Genomic DNA, 9,784 nt, shown 5'->3' with positions numbered 1-9,784 from the left:
ATACATCCCAAACCTCTCTGTGTGTCATCTGAGAGACATAGCGATGCATCCCAAACCTCTCAGTGTCATCTGAGAGACATAGCGATACATCCCAAACCTCTCTGTGTGTCATCTGAGAGACATAGCAATGCATCCCAAACCTCTCTCAGTGTCATCTGAGCGACATAGCGATGCATCCCAAACCTCTCTGTGTGTCATCTGAGAGACATAGCGATACATCCCAAACCTCTCTCATTGTCATCTGAGCGACATAGCGATACATCCCAAACCTCTCTCAGTGTTATCTGAGCGACATAGCGATACATCCCAAACCTCTCTGTGTGTCATCTGAGCGACATAGCCATGCATCCCAAACCTCTCTCTGTGTCATCTGAGCGACATAGCCATGCATCCCAAACCTCTCTCAGTGTCATCTGAGCGACAGAGCGATGCATCCCAAACCTCTCAGTGTCATCTGAGCGACAGAGCGATGCATCCCAAAACTCTCTGTGTCATCTGAGCGACAGAGCGATGCATCCCACAACTCTCTGTGTCATCTGAGCGACATAGCCATGCATCCCAAACCTCTCTGTGTCATCTGAGCGACATAGCGATACATCCCAAACCTCTCTGTGTGTCATCTGAGAGACATAGCGATGCATCCCAAACCTCTCTCTGTGTCATCTGAGCGACATAGCGATACATCCTAAACCTCTCTGTGTCATCTGAGCGACATAGCAATGCATCCCAAACCTCTCTGTGTCATCTGAGCGACATAGCCATGCATCCCAAACCTCTCTGTGTCATCTGAGCGACATAGCGATACATCCCAAACCTCTCTCAGTGTCATCTGAGCGACATAGCGATACATCCCAAACCTCTCTCATTGTCATCTGAGCGACATAGCGATACATCCCAAACCTCTCTCAGTGTTATCTGAGCGACATAGCGATACATCCCAAACCTCTCTCAGTGTTATCTGAGCGACATAGCGATACATCCCAAACCTCTCTGTGTCATCTGAGCGACATAGCGATACATCCCAAACCTCTCTGTGTGTCATCTGAGCGACATAGCGATACATCCCAAACCTCTCTGTGTCATCTGAGCGACAGAGCGATGCATCCCAAACCTCTCAGTGTCATCTGAGCGACAGAGCGATGCATCCCAAAACTCTCTGTGTCATCTGAGCGACAGAGCGATGCATCCCAAAACTCTCTGTGTCATCTGAGCGACATAGCCATGCATCCCAAACCTCTGTCAGTGTCATCTAAGTGACATAGCGATATATCCCAAACCTCTCTCTGTGTCATCTGAGCGACATAGCGATACATCCCAAACCTCTCTGTGTCATCTGAGCGACATAGCGATGCATCCCAAACCTCTCTCTGTGTCATCTGAGCGACATAGCGATACATCCTAAACCTCTCTGTGTCATCTGAGCGACATAGCAATGCTTCCCAAACCTCTCTCAGTGTTATCTGAGCGACATAGCGATACATCCCAAACCTCTCTCAGTGTTATCTGAGCGACATAGCGATACATCCCAAACCTCTCTGTGTGTCATCTGAGCGACATAGCGATACATCCCAAACCTCTCTGTGTCATCTGAGCGACAGAGCGATGCATCACAAACCTCTCAGTGTCATCTGAGCGACAGAGCGATGCATCCCAAAACTCTCTGTGTCATCTGAGCGACAGAGCGATGCATCCCAAAACTCTCTGTGTCATCTGAGCGACAGAGCGATGCATCCCAAAACTCTCTGTGTCATCTGAGTGACAGAGCGATGCATCCCAAAACTCTCTGTGTCATCTGAGCGACATAGCCATGCATCCCAAACCTCTCTCTGTGTCATCTGAGCGACATAGCCATGCATCCCAAACCTCTCTCAGTGTCATCTGAGCGACAGAGCGATGCATCCCAAACCTCTCAGTGTCATCTGAGCGACAGAGCGATGCATCCCAAAACTCTCTGTGTCATCTGAGCGACAGAGCGATGCATCCCACAACTCTCTGTGTCATCTGAGCGACATAGCCATGCATCCCAAACCTCTGTCAGTGTCATCTAAGTGACATAGCGATATATCCCAAACCTCTCTCTGTGTCATCTGAGCGACATAGCGATACATCCCAAACCTCTCTGTGTCATCTGAGCGACATAGCGATGCATCCCAAACCTCTCTCTGTGTCATCTGAGCGACATAGCGATACATCCTAAACCTCTCTGTGTCATCTGAGCGACATAGCAATGCATCCCAAACCTCTCTGTGTCATCTGAGCGACATAGCCATGCATCCCAAACCTCTCTGTGTCATCTGAGCGACATAGCGATACATCCCAAACCTCTCTCTGTGTCATCTGACAGACATAGCGATACATCCCAAACCTCTGTCAGTGTCATCTGAGCGACATACCGATACATCCCAAACCTCTGTCAGTGTCATCCGAGCGACATAGCGATACATCCCAAACCTCTCTCTGTGTCATCTGAGCGACATAGCGATACATCCCAAACCTCTCTCTGTGTCATCTGAGCGACATAGCGATACATCCCAAACCTCTGTCAGTGTCATCTGAGCGACATTGCGATACATCCCAAATCTCTGTCAGTGTCATCTGAGCGACATAGCGATACATTCCAAACCTCTGTCAGTGTCATCTGAGTGACATAGCGATATATCCCAAACCTCTCTGTGTGTCATCTGAGCGACATAGCGATGCTTCCCAAACCTCTCTCAGTGTCATCTGAGTGACATAGCGATATATCCCAAACCTCTCTGTGTGTCATCTGAGCGACATAGCGATGCATCCCAAACCTCTCTGTGTGTCATCTGAGCGACATAGCGATGCATCCCAAACCTCTCTCAGTGTCATCTGAGTGACATAGCGATGCATCCCAAACCTCTCTGTGTGTCATCTGAGCGACATAGCGATGCATCCCAAACCTCTCTGTGTGTCATCTGAGCGACATAGCGATACATCCCAAACCTCTCTGTGTGTCATCTGAGAGACATAGCGATGCATCCCAAACCTCTCTGTGTGTCATCTGAGCGACATAGCGATACATCCCAAACCTCTCTCAGTGTTATCTGAGCGACATAGCGATGCATCCCAAACCTCTCTTAGTGTCATCTGAGCGACATAGCGATGCATCCCAAACCTCTCTGTGTGTCATCTGAGAGACATAGCGATGCATCCCAAAACTCTCCGTGTGTCATCTGAGCGACATAGCGATACATCCCAAACCTCTCAGTGTTATCTGAGCGACATAGCGATATATCCCAAACCTCTCTGTGTGTCATCTGAGCGACAGCGATATATCCAAACCTCTCTGTGTGTCATCTGAGCGACATAGCGATGCATCCCAAACCTCTCTCTGTGTCATCTGAGCAACATAGCGATACATCCCAAACCTCTCTGTGTCATCTGAGCGACATAGCGATATATCCCAAACCTCTCTGTGTGTCATCTGAGCGACATAGCGATATATCCCAAACCTCTCTGTGTCATCTGAGCGACATAGCAATGCATCCCAAACCTGTGTGTCATCTGAGAGACATAGCGATGCATCCCAAACCTCTCTTAGTGTCATCTGAGCGACATAGCGATGCATCCCAAACCTCTCTCAGTGTCATCTGAGCGACATAGCGATGCATCCCAAACCTCTCTCAGTGTCATCTGAGCGACATAGCGATGCATCCCAAACCTCTCTCTGTGTCATCTGAGCAACATAGCGATATATTCCAAACCTCTCTCAGTTTCATCTGAGAGACATAGCGATGCATCCCAAACCTCTCTGTGTGTCATCTGAGCGACATAGCGATACATCCCAAACCTCTCTGTGTGTCATCTGAGAGACATAGCGATGCATCCCAAACCTCTCTGTGTGTCATCTGAGCGACATAGCGATACATCCCAAACCTCTCTCAGTGTTATCTGAGCGACATAGCGATGCATCCCAAACCTCTCTTAGTGTCATCTGAGCGACATAGCGATGCATCCCAAACCTCTCTGTGTGTCATCTGAGAGACATAGCGATACATCCCAAACCTCTCAGTGTTATCTGAGCGACATAGCGATATATCCCAAACCTCTCTGTGTGTCATCTGAGCGACAGCGATATATCCAAACCTCTCTGTGTGTCATCTGAGCGACATAGCGATGCATCCCAAACCTCTCTCAGTGTCATCTGAGCGACATAGCGATGCATCCCAAACCTCTCTCAGTGTCATCTGAGCGACATAGCGATGCATCCCAAACCTCTCTCTGTGTCATCTGAGCTACATAGCGATACATCCCAAACCTCTCTCAGTTTCATCTGAGAGACATAGCGATGCATCCCAAACCTCTCTGTGTGTCATCTGAGCGACATAGCGATACATCCCAAACCTCTCTGTGTGTCATCTGAGAGACATAGCGATGCATCCCAAACCTCTCTGTGTGTCATCTGAGCGACATAGCGATACATCCCAAACCTCTCTCAGTGTTATCTGAGCGACATAGCGATGCATCCCAAACCTCTCTTAGTGTCATCTGAGCGACATAGCGATGCATCCCAAACCTCTCTGTGTGTCATCTGAGAGACATAGCGATGCATCCCAAAACTCTCCGTGTGTCATCTGAGCGACATAGCGATGCTTCCCAAACCTCTCTGTGTCATCTGAGCGACATAGCGATACATCCCAAACCTCTCTGTGTCATCTGAGCGACATAGCGATGCATCCCAAACCTCTCTGTGTGTCATCTGAGAGACATAGCGATGCATCCCAAACCTCTCTCTGTGTCATCTGAGCGACATAGAGATACATCCCAAACCTCTGTCAGTGTCATCTGAGCGACATAGCGATACATCCCAAACCTTTCTGTGTCATCTGAGCGACATAGCGATACATCCCAAACCTCTCTCTGTGTCATCTGAGCGACATAGCGATACATCCCAAACCTCTGTCAGTGTCATCTGAGCGACATTGCGATACATCCCAAATCTCTGTCAGTGTCATCTGAGCGACATAGCGATATATCCCAAACCTCTCTCTGTTTCATCTGAGCGACATAGCGATACATCCCAAACCTCTCTGTGTCATCTGAGCGACATAGCGATACATCTGAAACCTCTGTCAGTGTCATCTGAGTGACATAGCGATGCATCCCAAACCTCTCTCTGTGTCATCTGAGCGACATAGCGATACATCCTAAACCTCTCTGTGTCATCTGAGCGACATAGCAATGCATCCCAAACCTGTGTGTCATCTGAGAGACATAGCGATGCATCCCAAACCTCTCTTAGTGTCATCTGAGCGACATAGCGATGCATCCCAAACCTCTCTCAGTGTCATCTGAGCGACATAGCGATGCATCCCAAACCTCTCTCAGTGTCATCTGAGCGACATAGCGATGCATCCCAAACCTCTCTCTGTGTCATCTGAGCAACATAGCGATATATTCCAAACCTCTCTCAGTTTCATCTGAGAGACATAGCGATGCATCCCAAACCTCTCTGTGTGTCATCTGAGCGACATAGCGATACATCCCAAACCTCTCTGTGTGTCATCTGAGAGACATAGCGATGCATCCCAAACCTCTCTGTGTGTCATCTGAGCGACATAGCGATGCATCCCAAACCTCTCTTAGTGTCATCTGAGCGACATAGCGATACATCCCAAACCTCTCTCAGTGTTATCTGAGCGACATAGCGATGCATCCCAAACCTCTCTTAGTGTCATCTGAGCGACATAGCGATACATCCCAAACCTCTCTCAGTGTCATCTGAGCGACATAGCGATGCATCCCAAACCTCTCTGTGTGTCATCTGAGAGACATAGCGATACATCCCAAACCTCTCAGTGTTATCTGAGCGACATAGCGATATATCCCAAACCTCTCTGTGTGTCATCTGAGCGACAGCGATATATCCAAACCTCTCTGTGTGTCATCTGAGCGACATAGCGATGCATCCCAAACCTCTCTCAGTGTCATCTGAGCGACATAGCGATGCATCCCAAACCTCTCTCAGTGTCATCTGAGCGACATAGCGATGCATCCCAAACCTCTCTCTGTGTCATCTGAGCAACATAGCGATATATTCCAAACCTCTCTCAGTTTCATCTGAGAGACATAGCGATGCATCCCAAACCTCTCTGTGTGTCATCTGAGCGACATAGCGATACATCCCAAACCTCTCTGTGTGTCATCTGAGAGACATAGCGATGCATCCCAAACCTCTCTGTGTGTCATCTGAGCGACATAGCGATACATCCCAAACCTCTCTCAGTGTTATCTGAGCGACATAGCGATGCATCCCAAACCTCTCTTAGTGTCATCTGAGCGACATAGCGATGCATCCCAAACCTCTCTGTGTGTCATCTGAGAGACATAGCGATGCATCCCAAAACTCTCCGTGTGTCATCTGAGCGACATAGCGATACATCCCAAACCTCTCAGTGTTATCTGAGCGACATAGCGATATATCCCAAACCTCTCTGTGTGTCATCTGAGCGACAGCGATATATCCAAACCTCTCTGTGTGTCATCTGAGCGACATAGCGATGCATCCCAAACCTCTCTCTGTGTCATCTGAGCAACATAGCGATACATCCCAAACCTCTCTGTGTCATCTGAGCGACATAGCGATATATCCCAAACCTCTCTGTGTGTCATCTGAGCGACATAGCGATATATCCCAAACCTCTCTGTGTCATCTGAGCGACATAGCAATGCATCCCAAACCTCTCTTAGTGTCATCTGAGCGACATAGCGATGCATCCCAAACCTCTCTCAGTGTCATCTGAGCGACATAGCGATGCATCCCAAACCTCTCTCAGTGTCATCTGAGCGACATAGCGATGCATCCCAAACCTCTCTCTGTGTCATCTGAGCAACATAGCGATATATTCCAAACCTCTCTCAGTTTCATCTGAGAGACATAGCGATGCATCCCAAACCTCTCTGTGTGTCATCTGAGCGACATAGCGATACATCCCAAACCTCTCTGTGTGTCATCTGAGAGACATAGCGATGCATCCCAAACCTCTCTGTGTGTCATCTGAGCGACATAGCGATACATCCCAAACCTCTCTCAGTGTTATCTGAGCGACATAGCGATGCATCCCAAACCTCTCTTAGTGTCATCTGAGCGACATAGCGATGCATCCCAAACCTCTCTGTGTGTCATCTGAGAGACATAGCGATACATCCCAAACCTCTCAGTGTTATCTGAGCGACATAGCGATATATCCCAAACCTCTCTGTGTGTCATCTGAGCGACAGCGATATATCCAAACCTCTCTCAGTGTCATCTGAGCGACATAGCGATGCATCCCAAACCTCTCTCAGTGTCATCTGAGCGACATAGCGATGCATCCCAAACCTCTCTCAGTGTCATCTGAGCGACATAGCGATGCATCCCAAACCTCTCTCTGTGTCATCTGAGCTACATAGCGATACATCCCAAACCTCTCTCAGTTTCATCTGAGAGACATAGCGATGCATCCCAAACCTCTCTGTGTGTCATCTGAGCGACATAGCGATACATCCCAAACCTCTCTGTGTGTCATCTGAGAGACATAGCGATGCATCCCAAACCTCTCTGTGTGTCATCTGAGCGACATAGCGATACATCCCAAACCTCTCTCAGTGTTATCTGAGCGACATAGCGATGCATCCCAAACCTCTCTTAGTGTCATCTGAGCGACATAGCGATGCATCCCAAACCTCTCTGTGTGTCATCTGAGAGACATAGCGATGCATCCCAAAACTCTCCGTGTGTCATCTGAGCGACATAGCGATACATCCCAAACCTCTCAGTGTTATCTGAGCGACATAGCGATATATCCCAAACCTCTCTGTGTGTCATCTGAGCGACAGCGATATATCCAAACCTCTCTGTGTGTCATCTGAGCGACATAGCGATGCATCCCAAACCTCTCTCTGTGTCATCTGAGCAACATAGCGATACATCCCAAACCTCTCTGTGTCATCTGAGCGACATAGCGATATATCCCAAACCTCTCTGTGTGTCATCTGAGCGACATAGCGATATATCCCAAACCTCTCTCAGTGTCATCTGAGCATGCCTAGTCCTCCCGCAGAAAGGCGGCTCCATACTGAGCATGCAAGTGTGCAAGAGAGGGCGCTCGCGCAATATGCAGCGGCCTGTCTTTGGGAGCAGTTAGATTCCTGAAGCCTTTCTTCAGCAGCGGAGAGAGGAGTATTTGATCAAATTAGTTGAATACTGCTACTGGGGAGCCATCACTGGAACGCAGGAGCCGTGAGAGGAACGGGAAGGCTCTATAGGACCCAGAGCGATATATCCCAAACCTCTCTCATTGTCATCTGAGCGACATAGCGATACATCCCAAACCTCTCTCAGTGTTATCTGAGCGACATAGCCATGCATCCAAACCGCTCAGTGTCATCTGAGCGACATAGCCATGCATCCCAAACCTCTCTCAGTGTTATCTGAGCGACATAGCGATGCATCCCAAACCTCTCTGTATGTCATCTGAGAGACATAACGATGCACCCCAAACCTCTCTGTGTGTCATCTGAGCGACATAGCGATGCATCCCAAACCTCTCTCAGTGTCATCTGAACGATATAGCGATGCATCCCAAACCTCTCAGTGTCATCTGAGAGACATAGCGATACATCCCAAACCTCTCTCAGTGTCATCTGAGCGACATAGCGATACATCCCAAACCTCTCTCAGTGTCATCTGAGCGACATAGCGATGCATCCCAAACCTCTCTCTGTGTCATCTGAGCGACATAGCGATACATCCCAAACCTCTCTCAGTGTTATCTGAGCGACATAGCGATGCATCCCAAATCTCTGTCAGTGTCATCTGAGCGACATAGCGATGCATCCCAAACCTCTCTTAGTGTCATCTGAGCGACATAGCGATGCATCCCAAACCTCTCTCAGTGTCATCTGAGCGACATAGCGATGCATCCCAAACCTCTATGTGTGTCATCTGAGCGACATAGCGATACATCCCAAACCTCTCTGTGTGTCATCTGAGCGACATAGCGAAATATCCCAAACCTCTCTCAGTTTCATCTGAGCGACATAGCGATGCATCCCAAACCTCTCTCAGTGTTATCTGAGCCACATAGCGATACATCCCAAACCTCTCTCTGTGTCATCTGAGCGACATAGCGATACATCCCAAACCTCTCTCCGTGTCATCTGAGCGACATAGTGATGCATCCCAAACCTCTCTCAGTGTCATCTGAGAGGACATAGCCATGCATCCCAAACCTCTCTGTGTCATCTGAGCAACATAGCGATATATTCCAAACCTCTCTCTATGTCATCTGAGCAACATAGCGATACATCCCAAACCTCTCTCAGTGTCATCTGAGCGACATAGCGATATATCCCAAACCTCTCTCAGTGTCATCTGAGCGACATAGCGATGCATCCCAAACCTCTCTCTGTGTCATCTGAGCAACATAGCGATACATCCCAAACCTCTCTCAGTGTCATCTGAGCGACATAGCGATGCATCCCAAACCTCTCTCTGTGTCATCTGAGCAACATAGCGATACATCCCAAACCTCTCAGTGTCATCTGAGCGACATAGCGATGCTTCCCAAACCTCTCTCAGTGTCATCTGAGCGACATAGCGATATATCCCAAACCTCTCTCAGTGTCATCTGAGCAACATAGCGATACATCCCAAACCTCTCTGTGTCATCTGAGCGACATAGCGATATATCCCAAACCTCTCAGTGTCATCTGAGCTTGCCAAGTCCTCCCGCAGAAAGGCGGCTCCATACTGAGCATGTGTAAATGCGCAAGAGAG

This window comes from Hyperolius riggenbachi, chromosome 12 (genome assembly GCF_040937935.1).
Source record: "Hyperolius riggenbachi isolate aHypRig1 chromosome 12, aHypRig1.pri, whole genome shotgun sequence".
Lineage (NCBI taxonomy): Eukaryota > Metazoa > Chordata > Amphibia > Anura > Hyperoliidae > Hyperolius > Hyperolius riggenbachi.
Note: the sequence above shows the minus strand (reverse complement) of the source record.